The sequence below is a fragment of the Vipera ursinii genome, assembly GCF_947247035.1.
Source record: "Vipera ursinii genome assembly, chromosome: 2".
In the NCBI taxonomy this organism is placed as follows: domain Eukaryota; kingdom Metazoa; phylum Chordata; class Lepidosauria; order Squamata; family Viperidae; genus Vipera; species Vipera ursinii.
Window position 1 is genome coordinate 225,456,555 of NC_139513.1, and position 18,717 is coordinate 225,475,271.

General features: G+C 40.5%; 1 protein-coding gene across 3 annotated transcripts in view; it reads left to right on the forward strand.

Moving 5' to 3' along the window:
* Positions 1 to 636: 636 nt before the first annotated feature.
* Positions 637 to 18,717, forward strand: part of TJP2 (tight junction protein 2) — an 86,014-nt gene continuing 67,933 nt past the window's right edge. For 2 of the 3 annotated variants that reach the window (XM_083352533.1, XM_083352531.1), the window contains exon 1: positions 637 to 1,875. The gene's annotated coding sequence lies outside the window, so the exon portion shown is untranslated. The remainder of the gene's footprint in view (positions 1,876 to 18,717) is intronic. The other variant, XM_083352532.1, reaches the window with a different exon arrangement.

Here is an 18,717-nt window from a genome sequence, read left to right on the forward strand (position 1 = left end):
ATGGCCATGTGACTGGGATGTTGTAACCAATCATAAAAACGTGACCCAGCTGCCAAGAGTCTTTCTGAGAGAAAAGGGGGGAGTCCAAAGTGCAGCCACACATGACCATGCAGGGTGTATGTTTGTGTGTGACATTTTACCATAGCCAGAAGTGCTTTACAGAGTATAAAGCACCCATTTTGAGGCCATTGCAACTCCAAATGGTTGTAAAACAACCAGTTGTAAATCAAAGGCTGTCAACAAACAGACCACTATCGCTCAAACTACTCAAACACACTAACTCAAAATGTAATTTGCTTGTATCTGATGTATCATAGCAGAATCTTTTGCTCAGAAGGTTATGGAAATAGGGTGTGAGATTATCCCAGATTTTCAATCACATTAGTTGTCTCTCAGGCTCATTCAACAACTTTGCATTTTATTCAGCTTGTTCTACCTGTACAGCCAATTTATCACAAAAGTAGCGGGTAACAAACTATTATTTGTTTCCTAGATGAGATTATGGCTGCAGACACTCAATGCCAGCCAAGAGTTACACTTTTCTTTACCCCTTCGCTGCTACCCAGTGGTCACATGGATCCTTGCCATTCAAACTCGATTGCCTTAAGACAGCCGTTGACAGATTGAATCGGTCTTGGAAGTGAGTATCAGCCTTGGAAGTGAATATCCAGCCTGGGAAGTCCCTGTGAAACTTGCTCATTCCCTTCACAAGAGAGTTTCAACTGGGATCTGGGCTGAAGCCAAACGAAAGCCGCACAATGACGAATGCCCCAGTGTCCCCACTGACTCGACTTCCTTGCGTTTATCAGAGTTTTGCTTTGAACCGGTATTTCCTGTTCCAGAGTCAGGACGGTGGAATGGAAGACCACGGAGGGGAAATGAGCTTGCTTGCTAGCCAGTGAGAAATGGTGGGTGCCACTCGGACCGCACTTTGGTTAAATTTTTCCGGAACGGTTCAGCGGCTGTCCCAAGCGCTACGTGCAACTAGTAGTGGCACACGTGCCGAGACACGCGTGTCTGCACTTCTGCTGACCGTAATCCAGAAAACTCGACTGAGGAGAACAGGGCTGAAAGCCTCGGGGGTGTAAACAAAGCCAAGGGCTCAAATTGGGGTCAGCTGCTTTGTGCTTCAGATGCATTGCAGGGACCTAACCCGGGCATGGATCAAAAGGCGACCAAGCACACTTGGCGGTGTAGTTGGAGTAACCTCAGCCCATGGACTTTGTAGTCCCATTTCGACGTCTTCCCTCCGGAATACCAAACCCTCTGAGGGCGCCAATAGTGCCGCCCGGGACCCCCAACTTCTCCTCTGGAGTCCTGCTCGAAGGGCGCCGCCTCGCCATCTAATCACATCCTCGGCCAGTCCCCTTCCCACCCACCACCCACCCCGCTTTTTCCCTCCTTCTCTCTCCTTTTATTGTTTGGCTCGCCGTGGTGTCCTCTGGCGGAACGGCGGTGGCAATTGTGGCTGGGTGGCGGAGGTGAATCTACGCCAAGAGACAGCGGCGCTTCTTTCTCCGGGCAGGTGCCTCCCAAACTCTTCTAGCCGTGCCTGGTCCTTCCCATTCGGGAGGGAGGCCAGCGGCGTGAGCGTGCTTACCTGTTTGCGGCGACCGAGCGGCCGCGCCCTTGAGAAAAGGCCGCCTCCCAGGTTGGTTTTCCTGCCTCCTTCTCGAAACAGGAAATGGGCTGAGTCAGGAAAGGCTCCAGAACAGGGACTGCCCTCCCTGCTCCCGGGCAGCTTCCACCTCCGACGGGTATTGAGAGGCGCGGTTTCTGCTTGGATCGCGGTCATATCTCCAGGGGCCGTTCCACATTCCAGCGACGTCTTCCAAGGACCGGGAGGTTTCCCAGACGAATTAATTTCTACTCCAGGTTAATTGTTGTTGTTTTCTTTCTCTTTACCTGTTGGGCGTGCGGGCGTGTGCTCCATTTTTTTTTAAAAAAAGTTGCCCTTTTAATCGCCGCCTCCTCCTCCTCTTAATTGAAGGTTTAGACCAGCGTTTCCCAACCTTAGGAACTTGAAGATGCGTGGACTTCAACTCCCAGAATTCCCCAGCCAGCTATGCTGGCTGGGGAATTCTGGGAGTTGAAGTCCACGCATCTTCAAGTTCCTAAGGTTGGGAAACGCTGGTTTAGACGAGCGAAACGGTGAGTTGGGGTGTGTACGGGCGCGCGAGGTGGGGAAAATGCCAGACTCGCATTTTAAGCACTTTCTGACGTGCAGGCGAGCGCGCGGGGTTCGAACTGCAGCGCCCTTATAAAATTCGAGAGCCTGGATGGGAAGCGCCCGAAGCGCCCCTATTCCCGCCGTACTTACCCTCCCACCTGCATCCAAAGGTGGCAAGCCACCATACTCGGGGTAGGGGTGGGTATGACTCGCTGTTGTCCGCGAGGCCACTACTCGCAACTCTCAAGTGTGAAGGCGCACAACGCGTGAATCCTGTTGCCTTGAATTCCCACCCCACCCCCCCCCCCGGCTTGGAATCGTCTGAATAACACGGTCCTGACTATGATGAATCCCAGGAAAGAGTTAAATAGGACTCCGACTGGGCTGCGCCGGAGTTTATACCCTCAAGGATCGCTCGCCGCCTTCCCGTTCCTTTCCCTCTTGTTGTGGGTGGTGTTTTGCCTCTGGTTATTATGCTTTAGAGCGGGCTGATTGCGGGATGGCGGACGGGATATTTCCCAGGCGGAAGGGGCGCTGTTTTCCTCGGTTCACTACTGGGTTTTACCCGGTTAGGGGAGAGAAAAGTTCAGTTTGCAGGATCAGGGTTTCTTTTACAGGACTACGGGCCTCTGGGTTTCTGTTTCCAGTTCAAGTGCTTTCAGGCAGGAAGGTGATGATGGTCGGTAGGCACTTGAGTTGGGCCTGTGTTGAATCATTGTTTGGAGAAGAATTAAGTCGAATAGAGTCATGGGAACTTTTGTTATCCTGAGGAAATTGTACTAAGGGGAAAAAAATATATCTCTGAATACCAGCCATGCTTGAAACGGCACATCAGTACCACAGTTAGTACTTTGAAATTCCTGGGTTTGAGAGAACTCATTTCCTGTATTTCTTAAAGGCTGGCAGAGTATAAGCTCCAATATGTTTCACAAAGCAAATAAAACAACACCCGACTTGGTTACAGATTGGTGTACAGTATTCCCACTGTTCTTTTCTGAAACATACTAGTAAGGCAGATCCTTTCCAGTTCATTAATTGAATTGGTAGTTTTAAAAGAATACCACATTTGATCCCTTGTTCTTCAAAAACTTTCTAGAGAACCATATGTAATATAGCAGTTGCTGTGATGACAGTGCTTCAGTCTGAATAAACGATTTGTCATCCAAAGAGTTCCAACATAAGGAACATGTATAACATGATGTGCCAAAATACAAACAATACTATATTAGAATACTATATTGTAATTATTGCAATAAATTGCTTCTAGAATGTATAAATAGCATTAAAACCAAATTGGTTATGAGTCATTATGTTTAACTTGTCTCCATTAATTTGAACGGATTTTATGAGTAATCATATTGATTAGTATTTCTCTTGAGAAACTTCATTGGAGTACAGTACACATAAAAATAATGTTTAGCTTCAGAATTGGAACAAAAATGACATTGCAAACAATTTAAACTGGCGGAGTCATGAGTTGTGATTGATCAAACAAAACAGCACACAAAAACTGCCTTGTGCACTAGGTCAATTTTTTTTCTTTATTGGTAGGGTACAAAAGCATTAGTTTCTCTGTAAGATTGACTGTCAGATAATTCTGTAAAGAGCATTCAACTAAGGCATACAAACAGCTTCAACTTCTCTCTCTCCCTTCAGAGCGATGTAGAGTAATGAATTGTTATAGGAACTAATAGTTAATCTCGGAAGGCTAGAAAAATCTGTCTATAGTAGCATTGCTGGTGCTCGTGTGTAGTTATTCTAAGTTGTAGCTAGGAATGTTGCTTCTGTATTAGAGTACAAAGTTCCCAACCAATTAATCAAGGACTTCAGTTAAAACTGGCATCCTCTCATGACTTATGCAACCTTGCTCATTTTTTTGGGTGCTGTTGGATTTTCTTCTGTATCTACTACATAGATGGATTCCATTGTGTCATACTCCTTGTGTAAGTGATTTCTATGCTATATCCTATTTAGTGATCTTGGATTAACCTGGAATTGCATTTCTTTATCTACCTAAAACTGTTGAAATCCATCTTTGCTTGCTATCCATCCTTCTTCTTCTGCTTTGAGTCCAACTTTTACTAAGCCAGTTCCATTAGGTAGACCAGACAAGAAAATCAACTCCACAAGAAGGCTAAAACTACTTGTATTCAGATTGGCTATAATAACAGAATCTTTCATGTATGATTGTTCTGAACCTCTTACTTCTCCTTATAGTTCAGTGATGTATAGAGGTATACTTTAGCCCAGGGGTAGGCAACCTCGGCTCTTTTATGACTCATGGACTTGGGAGTTGACTTGGGAGTTGAAGTCCATGGACTTGGGAGTTGAAGTCCATGAGTCATAAAAGAGCCGAGGTTGCTTACCCCTGCTTTAGCCCCTGTTGCCTAGGTGAGTAATCATACATATCTCCATCAGGGTCAACTTCCTTACTCTCTAAATACCAATAATTTACTGCTAGTTTATTTTTGGTATGAGTTGGGCAGCCAAATACATTACTTAAATGTATAGTGGTTCTCATATTACCTTTTATGTTTGTCAGTTGTGTATAGACTTGTTAAGGATAGCCAAAATAAGTATGCAGGCAAAAATATTCTAATAGAAGGCTTAAAGGGGGCTGTGAGTTCAAAACTCAGAGCTGCCCTGTTACAGAACAAAATTATAAAATATATTGCAAGGCAGCATTTTATTTTGTTTGATTTTAGCATTATCATGTTTGGCTAGCTAGCTAATATGCAGCTACATTTCTAATTTATTTTTGAAGAATCTCATTTTGTAGTATATTGTTATAATTTATAATCCTGTTCTAACGTCTTAACTGGATTAGGGGTAAACTATACCTACAGTAATTAGAAATGAATTTGTTTTTAACTTCCAACTTCCTCCTTACAATAGTGAAATAATATGTTAAGGAAAATACATTAATATTGTGCCTCTAAGGCTCAGGTTTTATATTACATGTAGAGATAGATCCAAATGACAAGATTGGATTACTCGGATAAGCTCAACAATTTTGGCTTGGACTCTGACTTAATACTGTATAAGGTGACCTACTGTAACTGTGGAAACTGAGGTAAAATAAAGTGTAAATTACATTGCTTCTGACACTTCCATGTTGCTTCCTACTAACCATGATGTATGATTGTATATTTTCCCTCTAAAACTAGTCAGTGCAATCTCTTATTGTGCAAAATTGAGAGTTCGCAATAAGCATAAGATGGATCAAGGAACACTGATGCTAAAAGTGGCTGCAGGATAAGGAGTAACTTTAATAAGATTAATGGGATTATAGACTTGTACATGGTATTATATTGAAGTAATCCATAATTCTTCGAAAGTGGAACTGCATAGATTGTTTCACAGAAAGGATATTATGACACAAAATTTAAATAATATTTTTCCTCCTCCTCCTCCTGGTCTTTTTTCAGACCTTCTCTGGTGGTCTTCAAACAGAGCCTATATGGTCATCCATCAGAGATGCTCTAGCACAGGGTTTCTCAACTCCAGGGATTTGCAAGAGGTTTATGGGGTTCCACAAGGGACTAAAGGGAAAATAAGAAAATTCACTCAACCAGTAGCTAATTTTCTGTCATCAAACCTTTGTCTGTTGATGAACAGTTCTGGGATTTATTTTAACTAACAGATTCTGCTGCCTGAAAAAGTTTGAAAACCCTTGCTCTACATTTCCTGCATTGATCAAAGGGTGGAACGATACAGTAGTGGCCAAAATTGTGGAAACCTTTTGGGAAAAGTGTACAGTAGAAATGCCACCTTTGGTTAAGTTTCCACTAATTTTCCTTCTAATTTCTTTATGACTGTAGCCTTGTTAACTTAATAATTCTATTATACATCGCTTTCTGGGCAACCAGACAACTCTTTGCACCATTACTTTAATTTTATTACATTTTACAAAACAACAACAACCCAACCAACTTGATAGCGAGCATATAACACACTGACAAATGTCCTCCTCTCAGCTTCAATACATGACATCAATAATTGAATCCTACTGTGATCTGATTGGGTCATTGCCAAAACAAGGTGACACCTGATTGGCTCTCTAAACACTCATGCTCATTGGCTACAATCAGATGAAGGAAAGCTACCCGATATCAGCCTAAGCAAGTTGTGCTTCCTTTTTCAGGTTATTTGGCCATATCTTTTCATAGAATACAGTACAGATAATTGAACAAACTTTGTTGCATTACATTCTTGATTAAATTATCTTTCCATTGATATATAATTTTATGGTACTACTCCAAAAAAAGTGGTGTTATTAGCCATCAAACCTCAAAAATATACTTTTCCCAAAATATTTCCACAATTTTGGCCACTACTGTATAACCTCTAAGATTCTTTCCAATTCTATCAATCTCCATCCATATCAGACTAGGTGGAATAGTATGTGAAGGCAAATATTCTCTTCAAGCCAAAACAGCAGTTCAGTTTTTTTCTAAAATAATGATTTATTTGATCGGTGATAGGCAAACCTATGCACCCATATCAAAGGTGACATATCATGATGTTTTGCACCAACATTCACCAATATCCAGCAATTAACCTCAAAAGCACATCTTGTGCAATTTTTGGAGATTGCGGGGGCTGTGCAAGAATGGGATGTGTTCTCCTGCAGCTTCCAGAAGTCCTGTTAGAGGACAGCACCTCCAAACATTGTGTGAAAACAGGATGTGCTTTTGTGCGTTTTTTGGAACAGCATGACACAGTCACGGTGCTAGGACTGGAACTGAGGGCCCAGGCTTCTATTTAGGCCTCTGAGTACCACTGTTCAGGGTGGCCTAGGTTGGAGGGGGTGGGGGAGATAGAGAACTGTTTCAATTTTATTCAGAGGTATGATATGACACAGCAGCAGTGTCAATATAGGCATTTTCCACATCTAAACATGTGAAGTCAACTTCAGAGTGATGAGTCTTTTCCCAAAACAGAATTCATAATCTGAAGAACATAATACCTACAAAACAATTGCCATGAAGGAATGCGCACAGTTGGGACTTACTCATGAGAGAATGAATGCAAGAAGTCAATTTATATCAAGATTCCCATTACTCATATTGTTGCATCCAGGTCTGTATTCAAATCCATATCCTGTAAAAACGGGCTTTTTTTGTTGTAATGTGATCATTGGATCTATGTGTGAACCCCACTAAAATCCCCAGAATTTTGGTGGTACAATACTAATTTTGAAATAATTGTTCCTTGATGGATAACAATGAAGGTTATTGAGATTACTGAGAGATTAATCAATGATTTGTTTGGTAAAATAAAGTGGTGAATGCCTTTTCTGTTTGGAAAACATGAATGGGATTTCCTGAAGTTCTAATGGGTGAATCTGATCTGACGAATGCAGAGAAACTAGTAATCACCTGTCTGACTAGCTGGATTAACAACTCCTTTTATTAGAAGCTGTAAATTTCCTGCGTGTTTGGGACCAGGCTCTTGCCCTAAATCTGGGACTGCTCTTTTTTTTAGATTTGTTTTATCCCTCCCTTATATTATTTTAATAATTCAAAGCAGCAAGCATCTCTAATACTCCTGCCTCCTCCTATTTTCCCTACAACAACAATCCTGTGAGGTGGGTAGGGCTGAGAGAGAGTGACTGGCCCAAAGACACTAATCCGGCTTTCATGTCTAAATCAGGACTAGAACTCATAATCTCCTAGACCTAGAGTCTAGCTTAGTGCCTCAACTAATGAAGCCTTTGATTTGATATTAGGTGAGGGGTCATTAAATGGACTGAAAAATGGGAAAGAGACACACTGAGTGACAGTACTGTAATGACTAGGGCAAGAGGTATCCTTCAATTACTTTTGACTGTAGTCTTTGGCTGTTATGCTGGCTATATCTGATGGAAATTGAAATGTGAAACATCTGAAGACAATGAATTTGCCTTTCTTTGACTAAAATAGTATTGATAAAACTTGATTGAGGTTCCCCACAGACCTGAAATTCTTACGCCTCATGTGATCTCTGTATCCCCATTCTATTTCTCTGAAATCTTCTGATAGTTAAAAGTTATGAAAAGAACTGATTTGGTCTATAAAAGAATCGCAGGCTAAATATTGAAAAAAACAGCTTGTTTCTTGGAATATAAACATGTCCACAAATATCTTTATTGTGTTACCTATTTTGGGTTGGTGATTTGTTAAACTATTTTCCACAGATGTTTGGAAGTTAGGTTTGTGAATTTAAGTGGTGCTTTCACTATTTCAGAACTATTCTTTCCTTTCACTGTGAGTCCTGTTTGTCCTGATATAAACACAGTGGTATAAATTCAGAGTTCAGAGAACTTCTACTTCATTGTAATGGCCTCTCCTTGAAGCTTTTGGATTTTGTAATCAGAGAACTTCTACTTCATTGTAATGGCCTCTCCTTGAAGCTTTTGGATGTTGTAATGTATTTCCCACACTCACACACACTTTCTCTCTCATGCAGACACATGCACCCTCCCGAATCCCCCACCCCTCAATTGCACTCATGAAAAGACAGATATCAATGGCTCCTGGTGTGGAGTCATTTCTCTGGTGCATGCTGACTCTTTCATTTCTTGTGGTACTGTGAACAATGCATTACAGCAAAAAATTACTCTGCGCTCTAAGCCCTTCAGAATTAGAAGAGATGTCTAATGTGGATTTTAAACCGAATATGGAAGGTTGCTTCAAAATGGTCAGACTTTTGTTCATTCTTTAAGCTCCTGGCTGAGTGAATATAAGACTAACTGATTCTACATCGAGCACAAATAACTTCAGCAATAAAATGCATGGTGAATACACATTTTGTCACATCTGGATTACTTAGACTGATCCTTTTGTTACACTGCTAAAGATTTCTGGGGACTATACTGGTTATTTCTATCTATCCTGGCTTAAAACCAGAAGTCAGTGGATGGAAAGTGAGGCTATGCATGCGCCAGATGTTCCCCTTGATTTATAAACATTTTCTGGCCAAACACACCATAGGCAATTTATTGCTATAAAAGAGCATTTGTCGACTAGCGAGATATGTTAGCATCCTTAGTTCTGAGCACATCTCTTAAGCATCTCTTACTATAAATGTATATTTAATTCCTTCCTCATAGCTTGGCTCATAAAATATGGGATGTCATAGAAAATATAATGAATGAATCTTCAGCAGCTCTTAACATCATTTGAAAGATGAAATTACCTGCTTCTCCTTTAGTGCTTGGAATATTATAAGCCTTGAAGGTTTAACTGAGAATTATTAAATTGGAGAGTGTCCATTATCAGACCAGGCTTATGGTCTGATAATGTCTCTTGCTTCATTTCCCTTAGTGCTTTATTCATAGATCCCTGAAATTAAATAACAGTGACGTTTTCAGAGAAGCTGTCGGGAACGTTTTTTACTCTTTTTCAAAATGTTGCTATTTCTCCAGCTTGCAACGTGTGTAATTCATTTTGAAAAAGGTTGCTGTAGTTTAGTCAGCTTGCATAGACAAGTCTGCACCCAGGCAAAACAGATATACCAAATTCCTTTAGGAAAAATGTTCTTATCGAAAAAGTGAATTTTGTATCCCTTTCTTATTTAAAATAAACCTGTATGGGATATCTTCTAAATCTGTTCTATTTTCACGATTTAACTCTATTCTAGTCTCTGTTGCTATTCTTCCACTTGATGTTAATGTTTATTGTCCTGTAGCTTTTTCTACTCTGCCTTTTGTTATTACATACACACTTTTTGCTTTAGGTTTCTTTTTTTTTATTAAAGAGTTTTACAAAAACAAAATTTTACAATATATCCCCAAATCCCTCCCACCCCAAACCCACCCACTTCCCCCCCCCCACTTCCCAGAGCTAAATACAGGATTATAGTTACAATAATCATATTCTAAATAAAAATTATGCATAATATACAATTAACCAAATTTATAATGTGCTTTAACTCCCCTTTAACATAACTACAAACAAAGTACCAATAACAATATCCCACTAAAATCTACTCATAAGCTAAATGGAACTTTTTAGTCCCATATTTGTTCTGAATATAATTTATCCATCTCCTCCAAACTGAAATATATCTTTCCTGTGAATGATCTTTCAAATAAGCAGAAATCTTAGACATTTCTGCAAGATTCGAAACTTTAAACACCCATTCTTCTATAGTGGGCAAACTATCCTTCTTCCAATATTGTCCCACCAGTAACCATGCTGCTGTTATCATGTTCAACATCAAGTTAGTTTCTTTAACATCACAATCTACCACAATACCCAATAAAAACAATTGCGGAGAAAACTTTATCTTTCTCTTAAAAATCTTTTGAATGTTCCACCAAATTTTGATCCAAAAAGCTTTTATATTTCTACAAGTCCACCACATGTGAAAATAGGTGGCTTCTAAACTACCACATCTCCAACATTTAGACTGTAAATTAGGATACATGTTAGACAACTTCTTGGGATCCAGATGCCATCTATAAAACATTTTATAAAAATTTTCTCTTAAATTTTGAGCCTGAGTAATTTTGAGCCTGAGTACATTTAACATTTCTAACCCAAATTATCTCCCAAGTGTCCAACGAAATTGGTTCCTGAATATTTTGTGACCACTTTATCATACAGTCTTTAACCAGTTCCGTTTCCGAATCCAATTCAATTAAAGCATTATATATCCTCTTTATAAGTGCTTTAGGTTTCTGATATTTCCCCCTTAGATGTGACCTCTCTTTCAGCTATGATTTCTGTATCTGTTCCAGGATCTCAGAATTATTAATATTGATCCAGGTCCCCAGCATCATCAATCACCTCTCCTTTGGTTATCTTCTGTTGAAGTTGGTCTCTGTTATCAGCTAGTTCTGGACTGTTTCTGGTGGGATGTTGTATCTTCTAGACCGTTTCCATTTCAGTTTATTTAGATGACTCATTGCTACTGCTAGGGCTCAATGACCGACTGCCCAGGCTACCTTTACTGCCTTCTGTACCTGCTACCTGTGCTCTTCTAAGGCTTTACAATCAGGAGCCCTTTCCTGTTCAGTTGTCTTTCAGTTGTATTCACTTGCTCTGCATTCCACCCATGCGGGCACTTTGGGCTCTGTTGTTATAAGCCGTGCCGTAGACTCAAGCTATTCCTGGTTCTCCTGACAATTCGTTCTTTTGGCCTGGTTGCTTATTTCACTTGCCAGCCCTGGACTGCTGTACTGCCTTAGATGTTGATGCTTTCTGATGCTTTCCATCTTCAAGAACCATATTTACTTTCCAATGTATCCTGAGCTACTTTCCACCAGTTTAGCTGATGTTCCATTGGACATCTTCTAGCTTTGTGTCACCACCCCAGGCTCTTCACCTGTCACCACTGCTACCATAATCTTTGCCTTTACTGAAACCACTGTAACTCTCTGGATTCTCTCCTGTGCTATTACCACCATGCTACCTTGGTTGTTGTCTTGGAGCATCCAGAGAATGTATCTAGGTGTCACTTGTTTCCCTTTTCTCTCTTGTTTTTCTAATTGTTTTTGAGCTCCTTAGCTATCCTTTTTCTTCTTAAAATTTTTGGGGCACAAGTTTCTCAAGCCACTTTCATCCCACCGAGGTTTTTTTTAAAGGACTTACTTTTTTATCTGGTGAAACTTTTAACTTTTTTCTTGGGAGACGTCCCTTGTATTTACCTGATTCTGCCCACTCATATTTGTATCACACGTATTAAAGGATCCATCTAGAGCAGGGATGTCAAACTCAATTTCATTGAGAGCCGCATCAGCACTGCGGTTGCCCTCAGGGGACAGGGTGGGCGTGGCCTACTGGGTGGGCGTGGCTAGAGTGCGTATGGCCTACTGGGTGGGCATGGCCAGCTCTACATCGTTTGCATCAAGGGTGCCTTTGGGGGCCTGGGCAGGACAGATCTGAGGGTCTCTGGCAGAAGGAGGGTCTCTGGGCCAGGGCCAAGGCAGTGGGGGCCGTTCCCTCACTGTTTCCAGGATGGCTTCGCGGGCCACATGAAACCACTTCGCGGGTCGGATCCGGCCCCTGGGCCTTGTGTTTGACATGTCCGATCTAGAGTTTATGTGCGGCCTTAATAAATAAATAAGCAAGCAAGCTTTCAGTTTCTAAATTTTAAGCAGATTTTCTGATCCTTATGAAAAATCTTTCATTTTTTTCAGATCGCATATATTTTCTGTGAGAAGAGCTGAGAATAAAATGCTTAGATTCTGTGGGATTACATCCAAATAAGCATCCACGTGCATCAGTCATTATGTATAGATTTACATCTCACATTCCCTCCCTCAGGGTAGACTCCATAATGCTTCCTCCTCCACTTTAATTTCCATAGAGAATGGGGTAGGTTGAGGTAAGGATCAAGGGATAACCAAATACAGCTTCGTAACCACATGGGAAGCAAATGGTGTCCCTTGCTGCATTAATAGATGCTGTCACTGGGGTGTTCGATTGTGCTCGGTCTCAACTGCCTGCTGCCCCAAGTGTAAGGATTTGTGCAAACAAACAAAAGATATTATTGATTGATAGATACCATTAGGTAATGCTCACAGTCACTGGTCCAGAGTCACCCAATGAGTTTTCTTCCCTGAGTTTGCTCTTGAATCTGGACTTAATCTGATACTCTTAAATTGCTACACTGCACGTATGTACAGGGGCTCATGCATCTTTGCACTTCTGTGTCTACAATGTAAGCAAAGAAAGTCCCATTGTTTCCCAGTCTAAAGTTGTTGCATGCAGTATAAAAGAGTCTCATACTGAAGACAGAACAAATGCACATGTTCTCTCTTTGGCTGTTAAGGAGTCACGAGGCTGGTAATGGATTGATGAGATGCTTCAGGCAATTGAGGAGAATAGGTATGTAATCCACCATAAATAAGGATCTTATAGATTAAAGGTGAGGTTCATCTTTTAAAAAATCCAATATATTAATCACTGCCATGATCTGACAATCAGACTGGTCAAGCTATATTGACCATACTATTGATTGCCAACAGAACATGAAAATAGGTGCCTCCTCACATTGTAACTTTAATGCAATGTACAGTATTTGGTTCATTTACAAAACCCTTCAGAAGACTGATGTATCATGGAGTGGAATTCATAAACTACTTTTTGCAAACTAAAAAGCATCATTGAAATGCAAATAGTTTGTTGATTCCACTCACGTATGTACAGAATGCAAACAGGTCATTTCAGCTTTGATGTATATGGATGTATCTCAGTTATATTCCTTTAGATGGCAGCCTTCCATTATGATGTAATTGGGATTTCTTGCTTGAGGTGGAAAAAAACTTTGATTTGGGGTTTTACTGATTAGATAGATCTGTTGTTATAGAAAAGGCTAGTTTATTCTATTATGTAAAAGTAAAAAGTTGATGTTACTATCTTATTCTGCTGCACCAAAGGGAGTCAGAAGTCAGTGGCTTTTCTTTCTTTTTCCCTTCTTTTCTACACTTTTCTTTTCCCTTTCCCCTCCCCTATTTTTCCTGTTATTTGCTTTTGTATTTTTGTATTTTACATCATACGGATATATTTCTAAGAGAAAATCTGTCCTAACTTGGTCCTTCAGGTCTTCCAATATTGCCACTCTAGCTGAGTCTATCCACTTTGCTGCTGGTTGGAATTAAGACAGTGCTGGAAAAAAAATGGACTTGTGACTGGTCCCCAAAATTATGGCCACTGCAGTGCCCGTGCCCTGCAGTCACGCAGTCAAAATTCCATACTAAAGTCTGCCTGCCTGCTGAACCATGCAGGGACATTTCAACTGCCCCATCTGGCTATCTTCCCCCATCTCTGCCCTTTGGGGATGACCTGCATTCCACCACATGCTTCTGCCCCCGTCACCGTTGCCCCCTGTTCCCTACAGATGATCATCTTCTTCTTCCTCCCATTGATGGACCAGGATCCAGTTACTGAGTGAGACTGTGGCTCTGGAATGCATGCAGTGAGGGTGATAGGGTGCCAGAGCTTGCCAGGCCTACAGCTGGAAGGAGGCAGGAGGATAAAGAGACATGGCATGCTCTGTCACTGGGTCAAGCATAACCCTAACCTAGTGCTTTTCAACCCATGGTGCATGTATCACTGGTGGTACTTGGGCACCTGGCAGATGATACTCATACGGCGGGTTGAAAAGCACGGTTAAAAAAAAAGTCTAAAAAAAGTCTAAAAGTGTGGTAGGGGGGATGAGCTGAAGCGGCGGCGACGCCACACAGGCCTGTGGGAGAGTCAGCTGGAGCTGCGGTGTTGCCAGGGCTCTGCTGAGCGCCCAGGATCTGCGCAGGGCTCCAGCTGATTGGTGCTTCCAGAACTAGCCAGTTGCAAGGAGGAGGAGGGGGAGAGAGGAGAGGATATAAAAGGAGGAGGTTTTGACGGGAAAGGGAGAGGAAAAAATACAACGGGGAAAGAGAAGGGGACGGAGTAAGAGAGACGGAGAAGAGGAGAGGCTTCTTTGAGTCAACCAAAGGAGTGAAGGGGATAGAACAGTGCAAAGATTAATGTCAGAGATAACAGGGACAATTTTCCCATTAAAAGTGTGGTAAGTGGGTGTACAGATAGTCCTCAACGTACAACCACAATTGAGCCCAAAATTTATGTTGCTAAGTGAGAAATTTATTAAATGAGTTTTGTCCCATTTAAAGATTCTTGCCACATTTGTTAAGTGAATCACTGCAGTTGTTAAATTAGTAACACAGTTCTTAAGTTAATCTGGTTTCCCCATTGACTTTGCTTGTCAGAAGGTCACATAAGAGGATCACATGACCCTGGGACACTGTGACCATCATAAATATGAATCAGTTGCCAAGCATCTGAATGTAAATCTCAAGACCCTGGGGATGCTGCAGTGGTCATAAGTGTGAAAAATAGGCTTGCCCTCTTTATAGAACAGCTACAACTTAGAGGATGGGCATCCTTGCCTTCATGTTCTTCTACATCGTTTCTATAGAATTAAGGCCAGGACATTATCTTGGCCATGCTAACTCATCAATTTTCTTGGTCTTTAACCATACTTTGGTCTCATGACTTATGTCTTTTGGGTGGTTGTCTAGCTGCATGACCCACTTACTCCTGAGCTTCAGGTCATAGATACTATGACACTTTCTTATGGAATTTGCTGATAGATTTCGGGATTCATAGTTTCACCAATGATGGCAAGATGCCCTGGTCCAGAGGCAGCAAAGCAGGTTCAAGTCATAAGAGCCAGTTTGGTGTAGAGGTTAAGATGCTGGCTTAGAAACCAGGAGAGTGCGAGTTCTAAACATCCTTTCATCATAAAAGCTGGCTGGGTGACTTTGGCCTATCATTCTTTCTCAGACCAAATCACCTTACAAGATAGTTGCTGGGGGAAAATAAAGAGTATTGGGTATGTTCACCACCTTGAGTTATTTTTAAAAAGATGGGATAAAAATATAACGACAAAATAACACCGTCACCACCGTGCTTCAAGATGGGATAAAGTTCTAAGGCTGGAAGGCAGTGGTTGCTTTTTGCCAAACACAATACTTTCCATTTAAGCCAAAAAGTTCAATTTTAGTCTCATCCATACACACCACATCCTTCCAGTAGCCTTCTTGGCTATCCACATAAACTTTTGCAAAGTGTAGATGGGCAGCAAAGGGTTTGGGTTTTTTGGACTCTTCTTGGAACCTTGCCATTCACACCATTGTTCTTCAGTATTCTCCTAATGTTTTTGACACATCTTGTTTTTAATTTCTTTAGGTTTAGGACCTGTGTGGATAACAAATAATATTTTAGATCACCCTTATGCAGAAATATTAAAAATTTAAAAGGGTTCATAAACTTTTAAACACCACCGTACATTATCAAAGCTTGGTCTAATGCAGCGGCCCGCAACCTTTTGGGCTCCAGGGATCAGTTCCACGGAGAAAGGTTTTCTGTGGACTGGAAGGGGCATGGTTTTGCATGCTGCCTGCATATCATGGATGGGGCTTTGCTTGTTTGTGCATCCCAGTTGCTGGCATGCCACAGACTGGTGCTTGTCCATGGACCAGGGGTTGGGGACCTCAGGTCTAGTGGAAATCAGGAGACTCCTGTTTTAACCACGAAAGCCGGCTAGGTGACCTTGGGCCAGACTCTCTCATCTCATCTCACAGGGTTGTTGTTGTGGGGAAAATAAGAGAAGGAAGTTGTATTGGATATGTTCTCCACCTTGAGTTATTTGTAAAAATAATAAAGGCGGGATACATACATACAAACAAATCAATGAATAAAAAGTCAATGTTTGATATGTTTCACAGAGGTTTTCTAATATTTCTCCAAGTATTTTAGGCATAATGTAGTTTTCCATAGTAGCATCAGTTTTTAAATGCTTAATTTTAAAAGTTATAAATTTAACTCAAAGCAATAGAATTGCTTTAGACTGGAACAACTTCATTTGATTCCTCTCTTGTCTTAAGAGACATTGAAATAATAATTTCAGAGTATCTAAATGTTTACCATAAGAATTATTGGCTTGTTCAAAGACTTCAAATGCGTACGCCCATTTTGTGTACCGGTATATGTTTCAACAGCACGCCCAGGATTTAAACATACCACATGAAAAATAGTGCAGGAGTAATTAAACATGATTATTCTACCACCAACTGGGAGGAGATATGAATGATAAAGACTGTTATTGAAACTTTCCTGCATTTTTAAAATTTCTACTACACTGTTCAGTGTACAGGTTTCTTTGCAGGTTATTCTTGTTTACATAAAACTGGCCCCAAGGGAGATGTGAAGCTACATTATATGCTAAATGAGAATTAAAATTCTGTGCCCAAGCATCTCAATTCCAATTAAAAATCTGCATTTGGAGACCTGCATCACAACCTGAAGTAATTATATACATTAATAAAGGTTTAGGAAAATATATCAGTTAAAGATATAAACATGTTGGATTATATTCCTTAATTAAATATTAAAACTGGGATTTGGCAAAGGGAATTTTTTACATAGAGGGAAACAAGTTTCATATTAAAAGGAGTGTTCTTTACTGATATTTAAATGTCTTCATAGATACAGGATTTTATTTTGATTTTATTTTTCAAATCCTTATTTGCAACTATGAATACTAGAAGCTTTTTTTAAAGATGTACAAACCTGTTTCACTACTATACTTTAGCATAGATTTCTATTATAGTTGTTATTTTTTTTTTCAGTTTAACCCAGGAACTTTTTTTTCTTCCAAATTGCTAAAGGTGTGGGTATGATTCTCACCCACCATCTTTCCCAGAGAGATAGATTAGGATTAGATGGGTTCCATGGCTGAATGGAGCTTGGTTTCTCCAGAACAGCAACAGCCATATTGCTTCTCTTGCTCATTCACTCCCGGGATAATTATTATAGGTGCTAAAATGAACAATGCAATTCTAAGCATGTTAGTTCAGTTTCTTAGTCTACATTCTGGGTTAGAAATAAGCCATCAACACTGGGAAATTCATGGTCTTTTTGCAATTAGTTTTAAATCCCCTCTGTTACTAACTGTCATTGAGAAGCCGGCTGCTGTTGTATGCTAGTAGAAATAAGACAACATATCCTGTCATAAATATCTTGATGTATAAAGTATAAATCCTATTGATATATAAAATGTATGTCTATAAACTAAACTTAAAAGTTTAAAGCTGCAGCAGAGCTCTACAGCTTGAAGAAAAGTTGTTGCACAGGAAATAAATATTTGGGATAATCAGAATGAAATCCTGTTGAGTTCAGCCGTGCTTACTCTCAAGTAGGGTGGCACAGCAGCTGTGCCCACCAACACACCCTTCACATGTATTAGACTAAAATTTACCCAAACGTAGGCTTTCAATTATGCTGGATGAGTGTTATGGAAATTGTGAAAAAATATCTCTGAAGGGCATCGTGTCGGGAATACAATCGCATTCTAAGTGTGTCTGGGCTCATGAGTCTAGTCATGTACAAATACATCCCACTTAATTTGAATGTTTTACTATCAAGCAGACTTAATAAGAGTGGTATTGTGAATGAATGTTAATTTTTATTCAGTGTCAGCATTATCTTGGATTCCATTAGCTGCAAGGATACAACTCAAATGCAATTTGCCTTTGTTCAAGAATCAGAAAAAATAGCTTTGGAAGACACAAATAGGCTAGAACAGGGGTCCTCAATCTTGGTAACTTTAAAACTTATGGACTTCAACTTAAGTCCACAAGTCTTAAAGTTGCCAAGGTTGAGGACCCCTGGGCTAGAACCTAAGGTAAATGGAAAAAAAAATATGGTGATGAATTACAGGTAGTCCTTGCTTACTGACTGCCTTGTTTAGTGATTATTCAAAGTTACACTGTAAAAAACACCCAGTCCTCACATTTATGACCATTGCAAAGTCCTGTGATCACATGGTTGCCATTTTTGTGCTTCACAACCAGCTTCCAATAAACAGAATTAATGAAGAATATGGAAACAAAATCGCAAGTCGTTGTTATGTAACGATTCACTTACTGACTGAATGGGAAGTGACATTGTGAGTGCATCGCAGTCATATGATTTTTCACTTGACAACCATGGTGCTTAGCAATGGAGTTGCTGGTCACAATGATCACTAAGCATGGTTTACTACACTGTGTTATT